We start from the raw sequence: 27,255 nt of genomic DNA, 5'->3' as shown, positions 1-27,255 counted from the left end.
AATTGTACAAGTCAGATGGCACTCAGAGTCACAAAAGACATCTACAGGTGTATCACATTCTGTTGGAAACATCATGAAGTACAAAAGTCAAAAGGTTCTCCAAAGGCTCATTTAAAAAATCAAAGCACACAAACACGGAAAAAACAACTTTTACCATAACCGTGTGGATTCACCAAAGCACCAAGTTAGCAATCCATGGATCATATTACATTGAATGGGACATTTTATTATGATAGTACATGGTCGAGTAGCCATTGTTGAGCCTCACCAATCTTAATTGGTAGATATGCAAACCCCAAAGGAATCCTTTGTTGAGAAATCTAGATGGTTGTAGATTAGGGTAGGTTTCTCTAACTTGATAATTACTTGTGAATGTTTGTTAGCTTCTTATTAAATTTTGTATTCTCTTCTTCATCAAGAAATTACCAAAATACAAAATATTAAGATCACAAGAGACAAAGAACACAAAGATGTATGCTCCAAGTGAGGTAAAAACCCCACAAGGAGGGTAACCAAAAAAATCCTTTTCTTCCCTCAATCGGGGTGTGAGTTGGATGACAATTCCCATCAAATTTGAATTAATGTGAAGGACATTGGGGTACACACCCACCACCACCCACACGCTTGAGGCAATGGGTGTGGTGGCTCCTTGCATGCAAGAGGTAAATACCCTCGTGGAAGATGGCAGAGATAATATGTTAATGTTTGAGCTTGGTTTCAATAGCTCTGCGAGGTCTGTAGGTTGATTCAGTGTCTAGGGGATTGTAGTGTGGATGAGGGGCTCCATGGGAAAAGATACGTTGCGTTGCAGGAATGGCTGTTGACTATTCGTCTTCAGGCAAGGGTAACATGTTATGTTAACTGTTTCTTCTCCCCCTCCTCCATGCATCCGATTGTCTGGTCATGGGATTGGGTTTTGCATGGGGTCGAATTGTCTGCGAGTGGGGGTAATTGGGGATATTGGAAGTCACTGGCATCGGTAGTATGGATGCAGTATGTTATCCTAACTAGTATGGTCTCTGTGTCAGTATGTTATGAAATTATTCTTTCCTGAATGGGGTTATATGGGATGCGAGTTTGTGGCGTTAGCCTTGGGGAATTTTGTTGTCTGGTTTGGTTCCAAGACCCTAGGGTCTGGAGTTGGTTCACCTTTAGCTCTACCTGTAGGGTCTTCTTTACTATTTTTTATGGGGTCGAGGGGAATTCTTTCCCCCTACATAACTGGTGATTTTGACATTGTAAATATTTTGTTTCCTGGCTTGCCTTACTTCGCACTCATGGCCTTAATGGAAGCTTCTGCGGGGTCGCAATTGAGGGTCTGCACCGCTTTGGGTTTTGGAATCATTATAATTCTATTTGTGTTGGTTATGGTGGTCTCTTAAGCTCTATTTCTCGCTACTATGCACATTGAATTTTGTATAAGGAAATTAAATTCATGTGTGGGATGGAGGACCTCGATTGGATGCATGGATTGAGATTGGCGGAGATTCAACGTGTTATAATATGGAAATAATAGTTTCATTCTCCCATGGCAAGTGTGTGGGGAGGTAGGTTCACCTGGGATCAAAGCACTTATGGGCTCAAGCCACTACCTGTACGGGTATCTAACATCATCCATCTTTTCACTGGGCACTGTGCGCTAGTTGTGATGGCGAGGGAAGTGAATGCTAGGGGCCATGGTAGGAGGCCTCGAGTGATAATGCAGGAGGAGAAACTCAGTTCCTCAAGTGAAAGAAGGGGTCGTAAGCCAATAGCCAACATCATTAATGATGCGACCAATGAAGAAATTAGGGATTGAGCGAGTGGGAAGCAACCTGAACCACCAGGTGAGCTCGACAGATATCGAGATGGAGGACTGGAAAATGATGGTGCCAGATCCCAAGCATACTCGCGGGCAAGTGACCCAGTTCAAACAGAATTTGTATTTGTATTGGACCATGAAAAGTCTCTTGGACAAGGCCTTGGAGCAGATTTTAGTGAGCATGGTGGAAACGGTATAAGACTTCCCAAACTACAAGCAGTACTTCCAGAAACTTCAGTTCCAACTGAAAAAATAGGATGGACGACTTCACTGAATCGAGGATCACCTCCCATGTCTTCTCTCACAGATAGTGCTTCATGGTTCCAATGTTAAGGACCCAACCCCAGTCAAATCTTCTTCTACTGAGGGAGATGAATAGGAAGATAATTGGTTTTAATTTTGATTAGTATATATTCGGTTAGATTTAAGTTTCTAGCATAATGTTTTATATGTTTATAGGCAAATAGAATATGGACATGGTCATGATATATAAACGTATATAGCTTGGATAAAAATACTTATCACTTTTTTCTTCTAGATGACTTATCATGCGATTAGGTGGCCAACAGACTTGGTTTCCCTTTTGGAAGGTTGAGGCCACCTAACCATTCATATGTGGTTGTAACTTGCTTATGTTTAATGACAATGCAAGGATTTACCAAGCTTACAAAACTAAAAAAAAAAATCCCTTTCTTATAAAATCATATCAAAGTGAGATATCCAAGACTTAAGACCAAGACCAATACTGCCACAAAGACCCAAGTCAACCCTCCATGAATCCATCTCCAACAAATCATAGTCAATAGAAATTAATGCTGGTCAAATATAAAAAAATTGGTCATCTTCTGAAATTTCGGCCCCTGAAATTTTGGGCCTGCAACACCATAAAATCTTCCTCAGAAGACTCACATGTGTGAAAAGGATTAGAGAAAATATAAACTTGTTTTTCTCTCCTTTGAATTATTTTTGTCACTCCTTTGACTTTCACTAAAATTCTTCTTCTTCTTCCATATAAATAGAATTGATTGCCAAAATGTGGAGCACATGTGCCAATACATAGTCATTCGACCATATGAAGAGACACAACTTATGGGTTGTTCAACATGTCCATTTGGAGGGCTGACTTAGTCTTGTGAAGACACTTTGATTCAAGAATAAATTTCTTTTCTTTTCTTCCAAAAAGTCCAAATGGGACATTGACTCAATGACTCATAATAAATTTTCTTTTTGACTCAAATGGCCCTATAAGAATGAAGAAATAATAAATAAAAAATTATTTTTTTCTTCTTTTTTTATTTTAAATGAAATACATATATTGATAATGATAATTATGAAGACAAAACCTAGTTACATTTCTCTATTTCATTAATGAGTTGTTGAAGCCCCGAAAATCGGGTCGACAGCAAGGGGGATACCCACCTGGTCCAGACCTTGGTTGGCAGCTCCTTATCCATTTGGTATAGCGGGTCCGACTGGGGATAATGGGACCAGTTTCCCAATCTATGGGTGAGAGTGTGTAGAATTGGATGTTGTTGATCTAACAGTAACTATCTAAGCTATTCTAATTCAAACTTTAATCTAATTCTATGCTATTGTAATCTAATAAAAACAACACACCTAATCTATGCTAACCCGGGATGTAACTCTTCTATTATGCGATCTAAAGAGATTTCAAATAACAACTGGTAATAAAGATCATTCAGCGATTATAAGAAAGGAAATCAATTGAGATGAACTATTTTGCATAAAACGTTAGGCAAAACAGTTGTGAACAACATATCTCATAATAATTTATTCATACATTAAACATAAATAAATATCTACCACCGTAAAAAAGTGCCAAATGATAACTCAAGCATTCATGCAATAACATATAAACAACTAAACATTGTATATCACTTTAACATATAAGCAGAAATGGTCAAGAGATAAAAGTACCATTTATGACTGGTCCTACTCATAAGCTTCAAGCAACAATGATTTATCTCTCCTTTCTCTAACATCTACTAAGAGTAGTGAAGTGCAACATCAGTAGCAGATATCAAATGCAAACATCAACAAATCTTGATCCATTCATTCACCAAAACTTCCTCTGAGGGTGAAAAAGTGCATGTTCTGAGGACAAGTTTTTGATAAATTTCTGGACCCCTCTCTAAATGCATGAGAAGGGTTTAAATACTACTAACTAAATAACTTAATTACACAGATTCAGGATACGGTTTAAATGACCGCCCTTTTTCTAAGCAAAAAATATTTCTAAAAAATTAAATCTAATATCTAACTATTTCTGCATTTGCTCCTTAATGTTGCGAGCATTCAATATTTGCCTGGGTAGAGTCGGCTAACTGTCTTCCGCTTTTGGTTGAGCTAAGCAAACAGAAATGGCAAGAGCTGGCACCATCTTTTCAGCAAAATAGAAGATATACTTTGAGAATCATCTTCTAGCTATGTGGATTTACTGTGTATGCTCAGTAATAATCCAAATTCCACTTTGTTAACCCTCTAATTGCCTCTGCCTTTGCCTTCTTGCGTTTTCTGGGCTTACGAGTGACTGAGCAGTTGGGGACTTTGCTTTTTGAGCAATTTTCTCAGCGATGCGCGGTTAGCGCTAAGCGCTAATCGCTCATTGGAAACTGCCTCCGTTCTTTGATCTGGGCCTTTCTGGTGCATTTTCGCCTTTAGCGCCTTTTCCTTTACCGGGTATAAGCTTCGAAATTTTGTAAATATGCTGCTTTTGTGAGCTTCTGACCTTGAGCGTTAAATCGCCTGTTGATATCATCATTGTTCAACTACTCATTCAACCATGGCCCTGACTGACAGATCTGTAATGGATAGCTCAGCAGCGCTCTGGAATTTGTAGCTCTGTTGCATGCGGTATCCGTTCATGAGGGCATCTCTTCTCTGTTTCTGAGCATTGGAGGTTTTACCCTTTTCCTTAATCGCTCCCTGCACATTGCTTCATGTTGTTTCTATTTTTCATTCCTGCAGTTCACACATAAGGAGAGAGTAATGATAATAAAAATTTGACAAGAAAGCTCTGAGCTCTACGAATGTACAAAAACATGCCACCTGACGTGAACTAACTCTTCGAAAAACACAAAATTGTCTCTCATTAACACGTACATTCATTATTTTCATTAAAGCGCGTATCCAATTTTTTGGTTTATGGACAACTTTTCTTGAATGTTGAGCCAGGGAAAATTTGCGATGGACAATTTCTACGATTCGCATCGCATCATCGCAGTATCGCGTTATCACATTTTCATTAAGATGTGTTATCGCAGGGTTGCCCGATCACGTTTATCGCAGAATCGCAGATTGTTGTTTCGCGCAATCGCAAGATCGTCGATCGCAGTATCGCGTTATCGCAAGATCGCAGATCGTTACAATTCGTTAAATGGTTATGTGTTTTTTATGCGATATTGCGATATGCGATGTCGCATATCGGCCATCGGCGATTTTTTAAGGTTTTCGAATATGAGCGTTTCTTAATGCATGCGATGCGATGGAGTTCGCATCGCACTTTCGCAGTTTATATTGCACTCACAAGGAAATGTCCTATTTTATTCGCACGATGCGATGTTTTCTTAAGGAGTATAATACATAAGTCTTAATTGAATTTTTGAATTTTTCACTAAGGGTCCCCACTTACCTAGTGTTATTTCTAATACTATATAAGGAGGGGGGTTGTTGGTGGCCACAACAATTGGCGATTCACTTGGAAGAACCAGTTATCTCTGTTTTTCTATTGAATTTTTCAAACTTCCAAAACAGAAAAATTTTCAGAAAATTAAACTTTGTTATGGAAAGATAGAGTACATTATGCCTTAAACTGTCAATGATATTTTGTTTCAACCTCTTTCTATTCTAATTATTTGCTTCCTCAGGCTAGTCCTTGTATTTACATCAGCCATTACTTGGTCTTGTAAAGATAAAATAAAGTCTCCTTTGTAAACCAGTTTTAAATATGCTCATTTGTCGTAGGTAGAGCCTCTGCTGCCAGCAGGCGTTTATAGCCTCGACAGGGTTACCTGTTACCCAGCAATGATCCTATATCCTACTTAAGGTGACCTACAGCTTTCAAAGAAAAATCCATATTCACACTTATTTCTTTGATTTTCTTTTTATTCTTAAAGAACAATGTCTTGGTTTGGTAGCCAAATTATGACACAGTCATTCACTTGATTTATAACTTTGCTGAACAAGCTGGCTCGTGATGAGACCCCTTGTCTTTTGATTGCAACAATCTTGAGTCATTGCCCTGTTGTGGTAGACAGTATTGGCAAAGTCAGCAAGTTATAATATCTGTGATCATGATAAGTCGGCTCGTGATGAGACCTCTTATTCTTCAAGATATAGTGTATCCTTGGATTATCCATCTGAAAGCTACGATTTTCCTTAGCAGGGAGGAAGTCATTGTTTCCTTAAGATAGCTCTGGACGAAAATAATAGAGTATTTTGGAAACAGCTGTTCTACAGAGAATCTTCATTTTGTTATTGATACCTTTCATTGTACTGAGATAAAACAATTTCTTCACTAAAGGTTGCTTTCATCAAATTTTTTGAAGTTGAAACTAGTATCATATCTAGGCTAAAGTTTTTAACTGTATCTGTCAATAATAAAGATCAATTTTCCAAAAGATTTGCTATTTATATAAGCGAAAAGCTCAAAATCTGAAAGAGAATTGGTGTCTTTTTGTAAATACCTAATGTAACCACTCACAACTGGTTTTATTATGAAAAGCAAAACTATTCTACAAAAATAGAAGAATAATCTTCTATGGAAAATATTTCTTGAGAATTTTTCCATTAACAGGCAAAGGATCCCTCTTACCTGCTAAATCCTGTAACACAAATGTTGATGGGCATGTGACTTCAACAATCTGAAAAGGACCAAGCCACATCCTTTGAATTTTTGTATGTTTGCCCTTTTCTTCATGAGCCTTATCCCACTTTAAAACTAAATTTCCCATCTAAAAATCTTTTCTGGTCATTATGTTTGAATCAAAAGAGGATTTTACTAGCGCTTGATGATGAGTATGCGTTTTCTTAGCTTGTTCTCGTTGTTATTCTAATTTAATTATTTCCATTTGTCTCAGCTGTAAGGAGGAAGTGGGTACTTCATCAATGTATTGTACTAAAGACAAAGAGGGAATGGTTAAGTGAGTCATAAGAACCACTTCTTTCCCATAAAATAAATTAAAGGGAGAAGTGCTTATTGAAGCTTTTTGCGTTATCCTATCTGCCCATAAAGCATATACCAAAGCTTTGTGCCAATTCTTTTGATTCTGGTCAACTGTTCTTTTAATAATCCTGATTAGGTTTTTATTTGTTGACTCAGCTAACCCATTACCTTGCAGATAGTAATTGGCCGAATATCTAAGTTTGAATCCTCTTTTAAGTGCAAATTCAGTCATTGCATTTCCAGAAAATTATGATGCATTATCAAACATTAAAGCGGATGGCAATCCAAACCTAGTGATTATAAATTGATCTATGAACTTAATAATATTTTCAGAATTAGCTGCCTTGAGCGGAACTGCTTCTACCCATTTAGTAAAATAATTTGTTGCCGTGAGGATGTATCTATGCTGCTTAGAAGAGTGAGGAATGATCTCACCTATTATGTCCAAGCCCCACTGACTGAAAGGTTGCTCGATGTTTCCCGGCTGTAGTGGCAGGGATGGCTTCTTCTGTCTTCTAGCAGTAGTTTGGAAGACTTAACATCTCCTCACGTAACTGTGCGAGTCTTTGAACAGCGTGGGCCATTAATATCCTGCACGTAATATTTTATGTGCAGTAGCATCTCCAGCATAGTGTCCGCCTGCTGGCCCATCGTGGAGTTCCTGCAAAACTTTTTCAGCTTCAGTTTTTTCAAGACACCTAAGAAGAACAGGATCATAATTTTTTCTAAAAAGAATATCATTTATGAGTTGATATTGTTTAGCTTTCAATCTTAGAGCTCTTTTCTTAGTATGATCAAGGTCTGAAGGAGCATACCCGTTCTTAAGATAATAAATGATATCAGCATATAATGATTCTACATCGTTTAGGCTTACCTCACACATTTGTACCTCTTCAGATGGAATTTCAAAAATTTGCGATGCTTCGGCCAGCATTTTGCAGAAGCCTTGACCTCTTACGATGTTTGCTGGTTTGATCTCAAGGTCATATTCCTGTAAGGCAGTAACCCAATTGGCCCTTTTCTCACCCACATCCTTCTGTACTAGAAGATTCCTTAGCGCTGGAAATGGTACTATGATCTTAGTATGGGTTTTAAGTAGGAAAGGTATGAAGTATTTGACCACTTTGAAAACAGCATAAGCCTGTTTCTCCACGTCTGAATAATTGAGTTCAGCACCCTGTAAATTTTAGCTAAAAAACGAAATTGGAGCTTCTGCTTTTTCTTGATTCGCTTGAGTTAGAATCGCAGCATATGACTTATCTGAGGCAAATGTGTATAAAATAAAAGATTCTGAAAATTTCGGGGTTGCTAAAGATGGAGCATTAATAATAACTTGCTTGATCAGGCTGAATTCTTCATGTTCATCTTGACCCCATTTAAAATTTGAATTCTTTTTAATCATGGTTTGCAAAGGAGACACGATTCGCGAAAAATCTGGAATGAATCTCTTTACAAAATTGATTTGACCAAGGAAAGATTGCATGGCTTTTTTGTTATGAGGTAGGGATATTTCGGAAATTTCTTTGATTCTGTCGGGATCAATGTGAATACCGGATTTTGACACTATGAATCCTAGAAGTTTCCCTTCACTTAGTGCGAAAAAAGATTTCTTTGGGTTAAGTGAAATTCCATACCTTAAACACCATTGGAAGAATTGTTTCAGGTCTTTGAGATGGTTGCTTCGCTTCTTGGAGTACACTGTTATATCATCCAAATAAATTACTACAGATTTATTGACTAAACCTTTGAATGCGATGTCCATGGCTCTCTGGAATGTGGCACCAGCATTAATCAAACCAAATGGCATCTTCTGATATGCATATGTGCCCCATTTAGTTCTGAATGTGGTTTTCAACTGATCATCAGGATGTACCAACACTTGATTGTATCCTGAAAATCCATCCAAGAAACTCATTAATTCTGAGCCCGCCACTGCCTGCAGTATCTGCTCCATAGGTGGAAGAGGAAAATTGTCTTTTTGACAGGCTTTGTTAAGGTTCCGAAAGTCAATGCAAATCCTAATGTCTCTGTTTTTCTTTCTAACGGGTACCATATTAGAAACCCATTTGGAATGTTTGACGGGAAAGATTATCCTAGCCTTCAGTAACTTATTGAGCTCAGTTTTTATCTGATTTTCTAAATTGGGGTGGATATTTCTCAGCTTTTGTTGGACAGGTTTTTCGTTATCCATCATAGGAATAGTATGCTAGATGATCGAAGTGTCGTATGTTTTCAGCTCATCATAATTCCAGGCAAAAACATTTTTATATTGTCTCAAAAGATGAATATACACTAGTTTCTCTTCAGGGGCTAGGCCGAGGCCTAGATTAATGTTTTGTGGTTTAGTATCAGTCCCTAGGTTTACTAATTCGTAGTTCAAGGTTGAACTGTAGAGTTTTGAATTGGTAGACCTCTTAAACCGATATTTCAAATCATATAAGTCTTCTAACTTGACCATCGACTTAGGTATATCATTATTAGTGTTGTTTTGTTGCAATTTTCGATCGTGTTGGTCTTCATCAATTATTTGATTGGAATAGGATCCTCCAAACGTGAGGAAATTTACGATATCAGGATCGTCATTGAATACTCTACAATTTGCGATGTTGTCAGGAATGGATGGTCTAAAGATTAATTCTATTGAGAATCTATCTGGACTAAAATCTTCAGAGGGAATAAGCTTAGAAGCTACGTTAGCCAAAAGGTCGACACTTGCGTTTTGGAGTTTGGGGATTGAAGAAATATTAAACGCTATGAAATGCTCAGTCAGATCTTGTACTAAAGATTGATAGTGTTTTAAGTGACCTGATAAGCAATGTATAGTGTTACGTACCTATTTAACCACAATCTCAGAGTCTCCAAAGACTTGAAGATGCTTGACATCTAACCCGATTGCTTTGTACAAGCCTTGAACCAAAGCCTCGTATTCTGTTGTATTGTTTATGCAATCGAATTCGAGTCTGCATGTGAGCATGATTTTTTCTCCTTCTGGACTAATCAGAATGCATCTTGCTCCTACTCCTTCGTTAGATCTAGATCCATCAAAAAATAATTTCCAAAACAAAGATTTATTTACAGGTTTATCTAAAAAATTGATGCATTTCGAACTATCAGTTCAAGAAAAAATTTCAACTTGGGACAAAACAGAATTTTTTAAATAGGGTGACGCATGAGCATTGAAATTGCCGAGGAAAGAATCTACCGAGTAATTGCCAATGATACTGCTGTTATACGCTACCGGTTCATTTTCTCCCTCTAACTCTGTTACTATGTACTTCTGGTGTAGCTCTCGTTCAACTTTTATTTGATTCGGTTTACCGTTGTAGGGCAGCCACATGTGCGACCAATCGGTTGCGAAGTATCCATGGAGTTTCTCGGACCAATCCCTGCTAAGAATTAAGCCATAGAATTCTGGGATATCAGCAACTAGAATGTTAATAACCTGACATACCTTTGGGTTGGATGACAATCTTATTGTTACTTGATTTAGTTCTTCGATCACTTCGACTTGAGATCGATCGAGCTGAACTATGCGCACTGCGGATTTCTGTGGTTGAATATTTAACTTGGCACATATAGATTTGGGTAAAATATTCGATGAAGCACCGTAATCTACCAAACAATTGTGCACATTTTTATTGAAGATTTCATAAGTAAGGAGAAACGGGGGAGTGTGAGATCTTGATCTTCCTCCAATCAAGGCGACGTCATTTGGATCAATCTTATTGATCGCATTACTTGGAGGTCTTCCCATGTTGTGGGAAGCATGAGAAAGTACAGCGGCAGGCAAAGGTGCAACTGGCACGACATGTAATTCTTTCATCATTATCTTCTGTTGATGTTTCAATTTGCTCAGTTCGTAAAGGGTGATATTAGCCCTAGTCTTCTTCATGTCATCAATAATATTACTCCATTTCATCTGACACTATCAGTGTTTTCGATGGAGCCGTTTCATCTGTTTAGACTGGGCTAGTTTGGGTCGCTTTAGTTGTCATTTTCTTTGTCGCGACTTTATCCTTTGTTGCAGAGCTTGCGCTCTTTTGCTTAGGGGTAGTTTGGGGAGGATCAAGTTGATTTTTGCTTCGTGTGCTAACTGGAAATACTTCTTGATCTTCTTCTTGTGGGAGGATGAAATCCCACATTCCTTGTAATTCCACAACTTCTTCGTCATCGGTCTACCCTTCAGTGGCAATTTCCTCTTCCTCTTCCTCGGATTCAGCATTTGAAATGGCATTAGGTGGCTTTGCATTCGTTGAAGGACCTCTTTTAAAATTTCTATAGGGATTTTTCAAAGAATTTTATGCTACTTGCTTTTTTATGTCGACCACCTCATTGGACATGGTCTTTAGAACTTTCTACAATCCTTCCAAATCAAAAGGATCTTTTGCTTGTTTCTTCTTGGAGTCTTCCTTGAAGGTGACTTTTTTGGACTTACGTTCCTCTATCGCGGATCTCTTTTCCAGGGTTATTATTCGTTTCTCTACTGCTATCACCTCCTTCATGTTATCGCCTAAGGTTATTTTATTTGCCCTGTCTATGAAGATTGCTATGTTCGATGGCAGAGCGGTAATATACCATTCACATCGTACTTCTTCGCTGGGCTGGGAAGCAGTAGGAATTTTGTTGAAAATTTTATTGAACCGTAAATTGAAATCCTTAATAGGCTCTCTAGCTTCGGCTTTAAGATTGTATAGGTCATTGATTAACGTTGCCCTTGATCTGTCATCACCAAACTTGGTTAGGAATTGGTCCTGGAAGATTTCCCAACTTGTGATGGATCCGGAGGGTAATGAAAAGTACCATGACCCGGCTGTCCCTTACAATGTATAGGGAAAAAGCCGAACAACAGCATCTTCATTAGTAACTCCATTGAGATTAATGGAAAGCATGAAGTTGTTTATGTGCTCTTCTGCTAGCATGCCTGCCTCGGGATTGAATTTAGGCAGCCATTTCACAGGATGGGCCGGTATTTGACTCAAGGGTGCAAGCATTAAGACTTCCCCATGATTGTTCCATGGACATTGGGCCATTGTTGAACTGCTAACAAAGGAAAGTGCAGAAGATGATCCCTGTGGCTAGGAGGATGAGGATACTATGATCATAGATGATTGAAGAGGGGCTGTGGGGGTTCCAGTGGATGGATGGACGATGATCTGGAGTGGAGGTGTGGATGGTTGACTTCGCGGTGAAGTAGTTGAGATGGATGATGCAGACAAAAGAGTCTCACTGTCAGACTCTTGCGGTGATTTCCTCGCTCTTTTCCTGGTGGGAAGAGGTAATTTGGTTAGCTCGATGCCAAAATTTTCACTCTTTAGCCTGGTCAAGGGATGAGCAGGGTTGTACTGCGAAGTCACACTGCCTTGAGATTTATTATACCTCTGAGGGGAGATGGAAAATCGTTGAAGTTTGTGAATCAGGGATTCGACTTCAGGAGGTTCAATGGAAAATTGGTCTGAAATATCAGGGTGTGTAGCAGTGGTTGATACTCGAGCGACTTCTGACTCTGGATTTAAATGTAATGGAGAAGTCGGGGGAGATGATGAGGGTGATTTACTCTCAAAATGGTATTCAGATTTTGATTTACTTGCCATTCATAGTTCAAGCCCTCCTTCTAGCGCCAAATATGTTGAAGCCCCGAAAATCAGGTCGACAACAAGGGGGATACCCACCCGGTCCGGACCTTGGTTGGCAGCTCCTTATCCGTTTGGTATAGCGGGTCCGACTGGGGATAATGGGACCAGTTTCCCAATCTATGGGTGAGTGTGTGTAGAATTGGATTTTGCTGATCTAACAGTAACTATCTAAGCTATTCTAATTCAAACTTTAATCTAATTCTATGCTATTGTAATCTAATAAAAACATCACACCTAATCTATGCTAACCCGGGATGTAACTCTTCTATTATGCGATCTAAAGAGATTTCAAATAACAACTGGTAATAAAGATCATTTAGCGATTATAAGAAAGGAAATCAATTGAGATGAACTATTTTGCATAAAAAGTTAGGCAAAACAGTTGTGAACAGCATATCGCATAATAAGCTATTCATACATTAAACATAAATAAATAGCTACCACCGTACAAAAGTGCCAAATGATAACTCAAGCATTCATGCAATAACATATAAACAACTAAAAATTGTATATCACTTTAACATATAAGCATAAATGGTCAAGAGATAAAAGTACCATTTATGACTGGTCCTACTCATAAGCTTCAAGAAACAATGATTTATCTCTCCTTTCTCTAACATCTACTAAGAGTACAGAAGTGCAACATCAGTAGCAGATATCAAATGCAAACATCAACAAATCTTGATCCATTCATTCACCAAAACCTCCTCTGAGGGTGCAAAAGTGCATGTTCTGAGGACAAGTTTTTGATAAATTTCTGGACCCCTCTCTAAATGCATGAGAAGGGTTTAAATACTACTAACTAAATAACTTAATTACACAGATCATGATACAGTTTAAATGACCACCCTTTTTCTAAGCAAAAATTATTTCTAAAAAACTTAAATCTAATATCTAACTATTTCTGTATTTGCTCCTTAATGTTGCGAGCATTCAATATTTGTCTGGGTAGAGTCGGCTGACTGTCTTCTGCTTTTGGTTGAGCTAAACAAACAGAAATGGCAAGAGTTGGCACCATCTTTTCAGCAAAATAGAAGATATACTTTGAGAATCATCTTCTGGCTATGTGGATTTACTGTGTATGCTCAGTAATAATCCAAATTCCACTTGGTTAACCCTCTAATTACCTCTGCCTTTGCCTTCTTGCGTTTTCTGGGCTTACGAGTGACTGAGCAGTTAGGGACTTTGCTTTTTGAGCAATTTTCTCAGCGATGCACGATTAGCGCTAGGCACTAATCGCGCATCGGAAACTGCCTCCGTTCTTTGATCCGGGCCTTTCTGGTGCGTTTTCGCCTTTAGCGCCTCTTCCTTTACCGGGTATAAGCTTCGAAATTTTGTAAACATGCTGCTTTCATGAGCTTTTGACATTGAGCATTAAATCGCCTGTTGATATCAACATTGTTCAACTACTCATTCAACCATGGCTCTGACTGACATATCTGTAATGGATAGCTCAGCAGCGCTCTGGAATTTGCAGCTCTGTTACATGCGGTATCTGTTCATGAGGGCATCTCTTCTCTGTTTCTGGGCATTGGAGCTTTTACCCTTTTCCTTAATCGCTCCCTGTACATTGCTTCATGTTGTTTCTGTTTTTCATTCCTGCAGTTCACACATAAGGAGAGAGTAATGATAATAAAAATTTGACAAGAAAGCTCTGAGCTCTACGGATGTACAAAAACATGCCACCTAACATACATTCATTAATTTTCATTAAACCGCGTATCCAATTTTTTGGTTTATGGACAGCTTTTCTTGAATGTTGAGCCGGGGAAAATTTTCGATGGACAATTTCTGCGATTTGAATCGCATCATTGCAGTATCGCGTTATCGCATTCATTAAGATGTGTTATCGCAGGGTTGCTCGATCACGTTTATTGCATAATCGCAGATTGTTGTTTCGCGCGATCGCAAGATCGCCGATCGCAGTATCGCGTTATCGCAAGATCGCAGATCGTTACAATTCGTTAAATGGTTATGTGTTTTTTATGCGATATTGCGATATACGATGTTGCATATCGACCATCGGCGATTTTTTAAGGTTTTTGAATATTTCTTAATGCATGCGATGCGATGGATTTCCTGTCGCACTTTCACAGTTTATATTGTACTCACAAGGAAATGTCCTATTTTCTTCGCGCGATGCGATGTTTTCTTAAGGAGTATAATACATAAGTTTTAATTGAATTTTTGAATTTTTCACTAAGGGTCCCCACTTACCTAATGTTATTGCTAATACTATATAAGGAGGGGGGTTGTTGGTGGCCACAACATGAGTCAAGGGGGAGGTTTGAGTTGATTCAAAATTTATAAATTTAGGGAGAAGGAGAGACAACGAGAAAAATAAATCAATGCATTGTTATGCTACCAAAATATTGCCCAGGCAATTAAAATTTCTTTTCCAAGAAGGATTACACATTTTGAGACATTTTGCATGTTATTCTTTGAGAGAGAGAGGTGCTTGTAAAGGATTGGAAGAAGGATTTCCTTGTTTTGAACTAGAGAGAACCATTACTCATCTTCGTTCTCTCTAAGTGTTTTCAATACTTCCACATTGTATCTCTACCACCAACAACTAATACAAAGGGTTTTTTTCCAATTTCTCTTTATCTAGCCTTGTTTTTCATTGAATTATGTTTTCTTTAATTTTTCTAAGTGTATTATCTATTCTTTGATTCTCCACCATTAACATAGCATTTGTATTCAATGCATGGATTGTAAAAAAAAAATATGTGCACTTCTTGGTAGGTAACAACTATCCTGTAAAAGGAAATGGAATTTGAGACACAATTGCACTAAATTCCTCACCAAAAAATGGTGACTCCCCTGTTATTTTCAATGATCTTGCTGGTTGTTTGTAGGATTTATTTCTCTTCCATTTCCATCGTTTTTACTGTGCTAACACTATTTTAGTTGGTAGACCACCCCCAGGCCTTATTTGACTATAATTGTGCTTTGTTTATTTTTTAGGTTTATTTCTTCAGGTCAGCCTCACAAGTATCGAAGAAATAAACACAACTACCTGCGCGTCTGTGCAGAGAAAACCTACTCACATTACAAGAATCCAATATTTTCATTGTAATTTCCTTTTTTCCTGTGTGAAAGGAAACCTTTAGTGATCTTCCTTCACTCTTGAAAATTTCCTCCATATCAAAGGTGATTTATTTTGCTTTACTAACCACTTAATTAGATAATTTTTCTTATCTTGTTGCTTTAAGTTTATAAGTTGGGACTAGGAGCGATGTTAGTAAGAAAGAGAGTAGGTTATTGTCTCTTGCACCATTTTGCGAACTTGTAGGGAATTCAAAACATTTCTAAAATAACTACTTTCCATCTCGCTATAAGATTGGAAATTCACATAGTATAATTACGAGGAGTAGGCATCTCATTATACACATATATTTTCCTTTTTGAAAAGTAGACTGGGACCAAGAGTGGTGTCAATAAGAAACAAAGTAGTCTCTTCCCTCTTGCACCATTTTGTGACCCTACAATGTGTTCAAGAATGTAGAGCAGTTAGAATTAATGAGATTCTTCTAGGCATAATAACTATTTGTGAGGTGTTTTTCAATTTTTCTTCTTATTCCAATGTTCTCTTATTATTATTAGAGAATGTCTTCATTAGTTCATCAAATAGCTACCAAAACAAAGAGATAAGAACGCAAGATGTTGGCATCTTGCCAGGGCCAAAACCTCTCCCTCTTGGAGAGGAAAACCCACGCAAAATTTTTCTTATAGAGATTCCAATTAACAAATACCAAGACCATGACCCTAGACCCATGAAGCCAATCCAAGACCAAGACACCAATTCTCTTCTTTATCATTGTTTGGATCATCATCATTTCTACACCACTAAGTCCATTACTACTGCACTACAATGATCTTCTTTGGTGCTACACCATGACTACACCTTCTTCAATACTGTCTTGACTTTGTCTTCTTAGGATCATGACTTCAATTATGCCAAGGTCGTGATTTGTTCATGATACAAAGTTTATTATTGTTGTTGGGTGTGGAGCCTGATTATCTTCTGTATTCAAAGGTATCTCCACATTGGACCCCAGTTCGTAATGGGGCGGCAGTTCCGCCTGTAAAATATTCGATGCAAGGGGGTCCAGGGGGCGAATGCGACCTTTTGGGAGCCCCCCCCCCCCCTGGTGGGGGGTTTCTGGGGCAGCGCCCCTGAAGCTAAGAATAGATGTAAAATTGCCTTGTAAAATGTTGTAATTTCATTAGGCGGAGATCTCACAGTAGAAGTTATGTTTAATTTAGGTTTTTTTGTCCTAGTGTTATAGACATTTTTGTGCCTTACAGCTATAAGCATGAAATGTCCATAATCTAAGGGATCCAAAGTCCCTAAACATGTTATTCCTACCCCTAGAGGAACAAGGCTAACAAACCACAGCAATTCACAGAAGTTCTCCACCAGAAACCGCTCAAAAACAAGTCAATTCAGGATCAATTCAAAGGCTCCACTAGCTGTCTGCGTTGAAATGCAAAGTCTGCACTAGCTACCTGCACTGCAACGCAGGTAGAAGCACTACCAGGGTGCGCTGAGCGGGAATTGACAAATGGCAAGTTCATTCAACAAGGTGTCAAGACCCTGGAAGCTTCTAGAATCTTCCTCAATGACACTTGCCTCAGTGAATTCGATTAGTGATGAGTAAGAGGTTCTCAATCTCCAAGTGGAAGCAAGAACCTCCAAGTGGAAGCAAGAACTGACAGAGGGAGAGGACACTAGTCAGATCTCAAGCTGACTCATCCTCTCTCCAATCATCTATATATGGATCTCTCCTCCATGAGATCTGGAGGCTGGAGTTTTGTTATTGCAAAGAATTGATGTTGGTTTGAGACTGGAATCATTGGGTGCTTAATTCTTTGAAGGAGGGTGAAGATAGGAATTTCATTTGTTGGGAAGGAGATGTTGGATTGGAGCCCTCTGGGTTGTATCTCTTCCTGAACCTTGTTATTCATCAAAAAAGCTATCTTGGTTTCTCCTATATACTGGTGTATCTTTGATGTATGATTACATTAGTATGTTTAGTTTATTTCTAATCCTGAACTAGTTATGAATATGAATCTATGTCTTTGTGTAGTGTTCTCTTCTTGTGATCTTGCAGAAATCTCTTGAAGCTGGGCGAGCGAGAAGGCAAGTAGCTGGGAACTCTCAAAGAGAAGAGAAACCGGATTGAGGGACAAATGGAAGACACCAGTTAGTCCATCCATCTCTCTTCATTCTTAATTCATAAAGGAAGAATACTAGAATAGTTGTCTCTGTTTGTTGCTAAGGCACTGTCACACCTTAGGTGGATAGGATCGTCCTGCATGGGCATTTTTCCCCACAACAAATTGGCGACTCCACTGGGGAGATCTGTTTAGTCATTTTATTTGTGTCTCTATCATTGTTTGTTTCATAGACTCAACAGAAGCAATCAACTGCATCTGTTATTCTCAGATGAAAAGTAGACAGCTGCTGCTTTGATCCAATCACTGGATTTGTCTATGATCTGAACAATGGACTCACAAATGATTTGATGATCCTTTGTGATAGATCTTAGCCCTTCTTCAAAGCATCCCTTTGATTGTACCTTGCTTATTTCTTTTATTTGGCCTGAAATCGTAGATTAATCAGCAAACTGTGACCCAAAACCCAGTGAGAAACTCTCGTTTCTCCTTCAGCGCAGACCCTGTGAAGAGGTTCTGCATTTCAACACAGGTCCCGTGAAGGATACCTGCGCTGAATTTCAAAACCCCTGTGTTGAGGGTGCGTTGATCCAGTTAGGCCTTGTGCAGCTGGGGTTCTCTGCTCTGTTTTGCCTTGTTTTGATCTCTGATTTTTGTAGCCTGTAACCAGCATAGGTACCTGTCTGATAACTCCTTTTCTCTGCTTAAATTCCGCCTCCTTTTGTACAAAAATACTGTGAGTGTTTTTATGTGTTTGTGGCGTCATTTACAGTTTTCCTTTGCAAGAGTGAAATAATCATCCTGTAGCCCTTGATTCAGATCTGTTGATTGTGATCTTAGGAGAGAGTTCATTGGTTGTTTGCAGTTGATTATACATTTACTTTTGCTTTTGGTTTGAGTTTGTCTCTTTTAAGTGTCGAAACAAGTATTCATTTCAAAAGTTGTAAAGTGTTGTATTCTCTTCTACCCTTTCTGGTTTCGAAAAAGTGAACTTGTTTGTATTTTTCATTTAAAAGCAAACTCAAAGTTGTACAAAAAGCTTTCTTTTTAGGCATCAATATTAAGAGAGCATAAAACAAACACCCGCATTGTGCATTTGCATCTTGATAGTCTGCATGTTTGATTTAGGAAAAGTGCATTAGAGTGTGCTGATTTCTCTTTGAGAAAAGATGGTGTCTTTCTTTTCCCTTTGTAGCTAGGATTTTCATTGTTGAAAAAAGAGATAAAGCTTGCTTATCATCTTTAGACTGCATTTAGGAATTGTATCATACATCTCGTGGTGAACCTCAAAAGGAAAACTTCTAAAAAGATCAACCTAAAATAAATTGAATGAACTTAACAACGCTTTGTAACTTAACGCACAACATAGAGGTCTAGGCTAGAGACGTGTTCCAGCGTCGTAAAGCCTGGTGACTGTCGATCTCGCTGATGGTGGGTGATTCCTCCTGAGGGACGATAGCGCCAGTATGGATTGTGCTCCCACGTACCGTCGAGTATATATTGGGAGACCCCTATAGGCATAAAACCTTTATCCTTAGGAAGCCGTGTCGGCCGCCCTACTGATCGCAATGCACTGAACACAGCATTCAGGAAGATTGACCGCCCGTACCTTAAAAAGTATTCTGCGGTTTTGCGAAAAGTTTGGCACACCCTCCACCTAGAACTCCAGAGCAGTTCCTTTTGGCCTTTTTCAGACTCTATAACAGAAAAAGTCCATCCGAGAATTTGTCACTTCGGACTCGTTAAAACATCGAAGGAGACTAGAGTCATCTTTAGCTTTTTCTCGACTCTTTAAAAGTGAAAAAGCAAGTTGTGTTTAAAGCGTCTAAAAAATTCATTTAATTCGGAAACACACTTTCCCTTTTTGTATTTTGGTTGATCGAGTAATCCGCAATCGTGGAAGAAAGTCAATTGAAACCCCGTCGTTCGCGGAGGCTTACGAGTCAACCGTCTTTGCCTCTGGAATCGAAAACAGTACGGACAAAGCGAACTCGTTTAACCGGCTCGAAATCTCCTATCAAAGTTAGAACAAGTGTTCCAACAACATCTGAGATTCCGGTTACTCCAAACATTTCTGGAAACCCTGCCTCTATAGAAGAAGTTCAAGAGCCACAGAGGGACAGTAACAGTATCCTAGTCTGAGAGAAAATACTTGCGTTACTGAACTAGTTCCATCTGCGACCGGTTCAGAGAGTCTTGCTCCTCAAACAACTTTCGCTGTCGAATCAACCCGTTCTTCGGCACCAGAAATATTTTACGGACCTGACGGTCTTCCTCTTCCACCTGGTTTGATTGCAATAGAGGAAATTGTAGAAGATCCGCAAGCAAGTACTCCAACACATTTTGGAGTCGGGGTCACTCTATTTCCTTCGACATCAGAAGTTAGTCTACCACTAGTGGAAGTTCCTGTAGAATCGCTAGGTAATCTCTTGGATAGACTCAAAATGTCTGAACAACCGTCAACATCTAGGACTATGTCGAATGACACACCGACAGCAGAACTCCCTGCCGTCACTCCAACAATGTTTGCCGACATACCATCTGTCCCGACTAGCTCACAACCGCTAGAAGGAGTCCACCCAGGGACTATTTCGACAGTGTGGTCCGTTCTAGTTTGTTCCTCCGGAATAATATCCGGTAACTCTTATGTTGAAACTCGCCAGATTGATCCGTTTGGAGGACAATTTGGGCAATCCAGTCCCCAAGGACAAACAATCCCCTTGAGTTCCGGATTGCCACCGTATGGGGGGCAGTATGCCCTTTCATTACCCCCTCCGGGAGGGTATCCATACGGGAGTTCACAACAGTATTCAGGTTATACTGGAGTTACATCAAGTGGTTGGGTACCTATGCTACCTCAACAACCAAGGGTTGTGTATTCTATGCAACAATGTGTACCTATGTCGAACATCCCGACCACACCGGCTATTGTGACAGTGTCGCAAGTTCAAACGTTGCCTATTGTATGTCAACCTCAGATTTCTCAGGTTGTAATGCAACAGCCCCTTGACCCTGTGACTCAACCAAAATCACCTACTGGTGGGGCGACACAGGTCCAAACAGGTACAATTACCCCACACCTTGGTCCAACGGTTAGTATAGCACAACAGAACATGGCTTCGCAACCGTGGCTGGTGCAATATCAACAACCACAATTCCAACAAGTATACCAAGGTTCTGAGCAGCAGATCTTTGCGAACAGTGGACAACCGTACATTCAAAACGGTCAAAATCAACCACTTTACGGTGGTCATGTCCACCAACCATATCAGTCATACCAACATCAATTACATTATGCTGGTATGCAAAGGCCAACTGCTCAGGCGATCCCATCGTATCCTGGGTATGCTTCACCTAACTTGAATCAACAGTTACCATTCGTGGCAACTTTAGAGATACCCGATTTACACCGGTTAACAAACGATCCAATTGCTTACGCCCCTTGGTGGCCAGCGATTCCTCACAAACTTCCTTCAGACATTCCTAAATTTAATGGAAATCTGGGTGAAGATCCATCGAATCACATCATGACCTTTCATCTATGGTGTTCATCAAACACCTTAAACGATGATTCGATAAGGCTTCGCCTCTTTCAGAGGACGTTAACGGGTCCAGCAGCTAAATGGTATATTGAATTACCTAGAGCTTCGTTCGACAATTTCAGCACCTTGGCCACAACCCATTTTCAATTACCGATAAGGTATGAAACAGGAACGGAAATCTTAACCAACTTCAAACAGACGACGGCCACTCACATATCTGATCATATACATGAATGGCGACGTCATCGTAGAATGGTAAAAACGTACGTTCCCGATCAGCTATTAGCTGAATGGTTTATCAAGTCGTTACTTCCTGCTATAACGGAAGATGTGGCAAAAGGGGGAGTCGTAACGGAAGAGCAAGTTATCGCTCGTGCGCAATATCTAGACTTAGTCTATACTCAGTCAGGCACACTCTATGAAAAAATACCTGACGCCCCTAGACCGGAATTCTCAATTCCTCCTCCTCCTAAATCAAACAATGACTCTCATGCCAGCGATGGCGTGATTGGCACGACAAACGCGAAATCGACCAAGGCCAACTCCAAGAAGGCCCGTAAGATTTCAGATCAAAATGCAAAAGAAGAAATTCTTGCTTCGGAAGTAAATGTCGTATCAGTAGATAAGGGCAAAGAAACCAAACAACCAGGAAGCAAGAAAAAACAAAACAAAGGGAAGAAGAAGAAACAGGGTGAGTCATCCCCTGAAAAAACTCCTTCAAACCCTCCTGGAAATAGGAAACCCCCTACCACAGGGTGTCAGATATGTGACGAGCGTCATTGGACAAACAAATGTCCATACAAAGCTGAGCTTAAAAAGTTCTTCAAAAGTTCGCAAACCTCAGCTGTGTTAACTGATCCGTTTCCAAATCCAGGTCAAAATCTGGTTGATAGTGGAAATGCTTCCCCGTTGCAAGTGCTTATGTTGTCAATTTCCAAGCAACAAAATGATGCTTTGATTTCGACAAGGAACAAAGATTACGGGAATCCGCAGCTGTCGAACGGCAAGGAAAAAGATCAACCAAGTAGTAGGATAACAACTTCGACAGAATTTGTACCACCCATCATCCCTGAATTAACAATAAAACCGCCAAAGGGAGTAGTACACAAGTCGACATTTAATCCTCGCGCCAGAGCAGCGCAGCATTATAACATAGTGGAAGATTTGGCCCAATCGCCATCCGCTATGTCGACTATTGAAGTGCTACAAAATTGCCCATCCCAAAGGCAGGCTTTGTTATCAGCCATTGGTGGGGTTGATCCTAAGGATTCCAATATTGTATCCTTTGACCACAAAGGATACGATCCTCAGTTACCAGCTCAACTAGCTTTCCTTATCCAAGTGAAAGCCCTCAACAAAACTGTTCACCGAACAATTATTGATGAGGGGGCATCTACATGTATTATGTCGATGAGTTGCTGGAAAACTTTAGGATCTCCAACCTTGTCGCGATATTCGACAACATTAAAAGCATTCGACGGAAGGACATATACCCCATATGGTATCCTAAATAACTTGAAGGTTGAACTAGGGGGAAAAAAGGTAGAAATAGATGTTGAAGTCATCGATGGGAATCTTGATTACAACATCCTACTAGGAAGACCGTGGATCTATGCCATGGCAGCTGTTGTGTCGACCTATTTTAGAAAGATCGCATTCCCCTTTCAAGGAGGGATTACGATCGTCAACCAACAAAACTTCCTCCCTAATGGTTCACAAGTTACAGGAAGCATTCCTATGATCCATGGTAGCAACCATTCGCTTCAAGATATTGGAGTAGGCCTACTGAAAGACCCCACATTAATGGGAACTTTCACACTTCCACCTCCAATCTATATAGGAGAAGTATCATTGGTAGGAGCCTGCAACATGATATCTTCCACGAAGATCTCAGAAGACGATATCGACATGGATCATGCAATGGTTTTTCCCCCAAGCCCAATGGAAATATTGTAGCAATCAATGTTTCTACCATGGGAGGTTAACCCAAATCAACGCTCATCAAGCGTTTGGGTAGACAGGTCTAGAGAATATGGTACCCCATTAGATCCTTGGTCGCAAGTGCATGGAACCGACGAAGGAATTCTACAATCAATGTTGATTGAGGGGGAACCATGGAATGATAGCCACCATCGTTCCTTTCTTCCATATTATGAAGAAGATACTCAAGATGACCTTTATCACCCTTCAGTCTTTGAATTCCTCAAATACTGTAAATACGGTGGATTCCGAGTGGAACCTATCCAATATTGAAGAGACTATAGCCATAAATATCTCAACCAAAGCAAATGTTGTAGAGAATATTTATGTTGGCAAATGTTGTTCTCCTTCGGAAATTGAAATATATAACGCTCTTTTCCGCGAATTCAGAGATGTCTTTGCTTGGTCATATGATGAAATGCCAGGCATCGACTCGAGTATCGTTGAACATGAAATTAAAATGTATCCTGATGCCAAGCCAGTAAGACAACGGCTTCGGCAGGTGCACCCCAAGAAAGTCGTTGCAATTAAAGCAGAAGTTGAAAAGCTTCTCCATGCTGGTTTCATCTACCCGGTTCCTCTAACTGATTGGGTATCGAATATTTTCCCTGTTATGAAAAAACAAGGAACGATTAGAGTGTGCGTCGATTACAGGGATGTAAATCAAGCTTGTCCAAAAGACAACTACCCTACACCCTTCATCGACCAGATAATCGATGAATACGCCGGATGTGAAATCTTTTCATTTATGGATGGATTCTCCAGGTATAATCAAATAAATATCCACCCACAGGACCAGTCAAAGACTGCATTCATTTGTCTGTGGGGCACATTCGCATATCGAAAATTACCCTTTGGTTTAAAAAACGTTGGGAGGACGTTTCAGAGGGCAATGAATTATGCCTTCCATGACATCAAGAACATCGTTCAACCATACCTCGACGACCTTCCGGCTCATTCGCGAAAGCGAACTGATCATCCGTAGCATTTAAGAGCGATATTTCTACATTGTCGACACTACAAGATACGACTCAATCCACACAAATGTGTATTTTGCGTCAGCTCTGGTCGTTTACTTGGCTTTGTAGTCTCTAAGGACGGGATTCGTCTCGATCCTTGCAAGGTTCAGGCAATCATCACTTTGCCTCCACCTTCAAATTTGCTTCAGATTCAGAAACTCCAAGGGAAAGCAAACTTTCTGAGGAGGTTCATTCCAAATTACGTAGAACTTGCTAAAGGTTATACTCGTCTTTTGAAAAAGGATGTACCTTTTGTCAGGGATCAGGTGGCGCAAGCTTCTTTTGACACTCTAAAAGAGTCTCTACTAAGAGCATCATTAATGTATGCCCCGGACTATCAAAGAGATTTTAACCTGTATCTGGCTGCAGCGGATACGACCATTGCGATGGTTTTAGTTCAAGAAGTCGATGGAATTGAACATCCTATATATTATTTAAGTAAAAACTTGAATGATACAGAAAGCAAATATTCTTACGTTGAAAAGCTAGCACTCGCTGTTGTTCAAGCGATACAAAGATTTTGACATTATGTCCTTTTTCGGAAAACTACCATTATATCAGATTGCAACCCCATGACTTATATATTGTCGCGACAGTTGCTGGGGGGCAAATATTCAAAATGGATAGCGATCCTTCAAGAGTTTGATCTGGAATTTGTAAAATCCAAATCAAAGAAAGCTTTAATTTTCGCGGAATTATTGTGCGATCTCCCATCGTCGTCCAACGATGAAACATCTGATGAATCAATCGTGGACGAAAGTTTGTTTCTGATATCCAAAAGCGATGAGTGGTATGGAGATATAATCGTTTATCTCCAAACCCAAAAATTCAGGCCTAACACCTCTCACTCAGAACAGAAACGTATACGATACCAAGCAAAAGACTACATGATCTTCGGTGATACGCTTTACCGTCGTGGTATCAATACAGTTCTGAGAAGGTGCCTCACCCATGAGGAGGCCGAAAAAGCCCTGAATGCGTGTCATTCAGGCGCGTGTGGGGGGCATCAATCTGGATATGCTACAGCACAAAAAATCTTATGAGCAGGATACTTCTGGCCAACCATGTTCAAAGATTGCATAACCGCAGTCAAAAGTTGCCATGCTTGTCAAATTTTTGATAGCAAAACCAGATACCACCCGCACCTTTACAACCGATAGTTGCTGTTGAGCCTTTCGCCAAATGGGGCATCGATTTCATGACATGTAACCCCACCTCGATCGAGGGGCATGGGTATATTATAGTCGTCGTTGACTATTTTACCAAATGGGCTGAGGCGATGCCTACATTAGATAACACTGGTGAAACAGCTGCCCTTTTCTTTTTCAATCATGTAGTTGCCAGATTCGGCGTACCACAGGCTATTATTACGGATCATGGATCGCATTTTCGCAATCACATGATGGTTGAATTAGCTGCCAAGCTAGGGCTATCTCACGACAGCTCTACCCCGTATTATCCGCAAGCCAACGGACAGGTTGAAGCGATCAACAAAGTCCTGAAGCGTATGTTGCAAAGGATGATCGGAGTTCACAAAAGAAGGTGGCACCTAATCCTGTACTCAGCCTTGTGGGCTTACCGAACATCGGTAAAGAATGCGACCGGATTCACACCTTTCCAACTGGTGTATGGCCTGGAAGCAGTCCTACCAATCCAGTGTGAAATCTCGTCTCTTAAACTCGCAATTTATCTCCTCCCCGGAACTTTAGAAGAAGAGGCTCGTTTCTTGGAATTAATCCAATTGGATGAAACCTGTCGTGATGCCGCTTTGGCTAACGAAGCCCATAAGAAATGATTCAAGGCAGTTCGACAAAAATGTCAAACCTCGTGTCTTCTCAGAAGGTGACTTGGTCTTGCTTTATGACCAAGAATCCGATAAATTGGGAGCAGGTAAATTTAATTCTTTATGGATGGGCCCCTATATTGTTAAACGAGTGTTAGAAAAAGGAGCCTACGAGTTAATGGATTATGACGGAATTCCACTGGCGCAACCCCGTAATGGGTTGTACCTCAAGCGTTACTATGCTTAAATAGTAACCTGTATGCTTTTGTTGTATTTTTTTTCGCTAAAGTGTTTGTTTTGGTCGAGTAATCCACCTTTTTACATTTATTGCAGATGTCAAACCTTCTGGAGACATGTGTTGGATATGCCGACGGAGCGAGTCGTAGTTCGCGGAACCTGTCCTCCGCAGCCTGGGCCATTTTCGATCCAAGTAGCGAGTTAGTAAGTTTCAGAGGTGTATGTATTGGGCAATCAACGAATAACATCGCTGAGTATAGCGCGTTGATAGAACTACTCTCTGATGCCATCACCCATGGTATACGTCGACTAATCATCAGGCTAGACTCACAACTCGTAATACTACAACTCAATGGTGTATATTTCGTCCGCAATCCAGCTATTTATCGTATGTTTCTAAGGGTTAAGATTTTGGAAAGACAGTTTGATTTAATTCAATACCAGCATATTTCCATAAACTTAAACACATTAACCAACTCATTAGCAAACTATGTGTTAGATAGACATTTGCGACATTTATAAAAAGAGACACATCATCAACGTTGTACATATGGATCACATAACTCAACCAGAATAAAACCCCGAAAATCAAAATATATATATATAAGTTGTTTATGGTTTACATATAATGTTCTGTAACCAAGACAAAATCGGTCACATGACCCAAAAACTCAAAATTCTAGGGGGCACCCTAGCCTAGTGATGCTCATGATAGCACGTCACGGCCTGTGCAATCATGCGTAAGAGACGAGTCCATCGTCTAGGAACACCAGTAGTATGTCGCTGCAACTGTAGAGGTAACTCGTCGATCCTCACATCCGGAATGCCAAGAGTAAGGCTCTCAACCTGCTCCTGCACAGTTGTAAGGGTCTCGGCCACATCAAGGTCGCGAAG

The sequence above is a fragment of the Pinus tabuliformis genome, chromosome 5_2, assembly GCF_031772625.1.
Source record: "Pinus tabuliformis cultivar Carrire ecotype Pingquan chromosome 5_2, CPIR1, whole genome shotgun sequence".
NCBI classification, from domain to species: Eukaryota; Viridiplantae; Streptophyta; class Pinopsida; order Pinales; family Pinaceae; genus Pinus; species Pinus tabuliformis.
The sequence above is the reverse complement of the archived record's forward strand: the minus strand, read 5'-3'. Positions refer to the sequence as shown.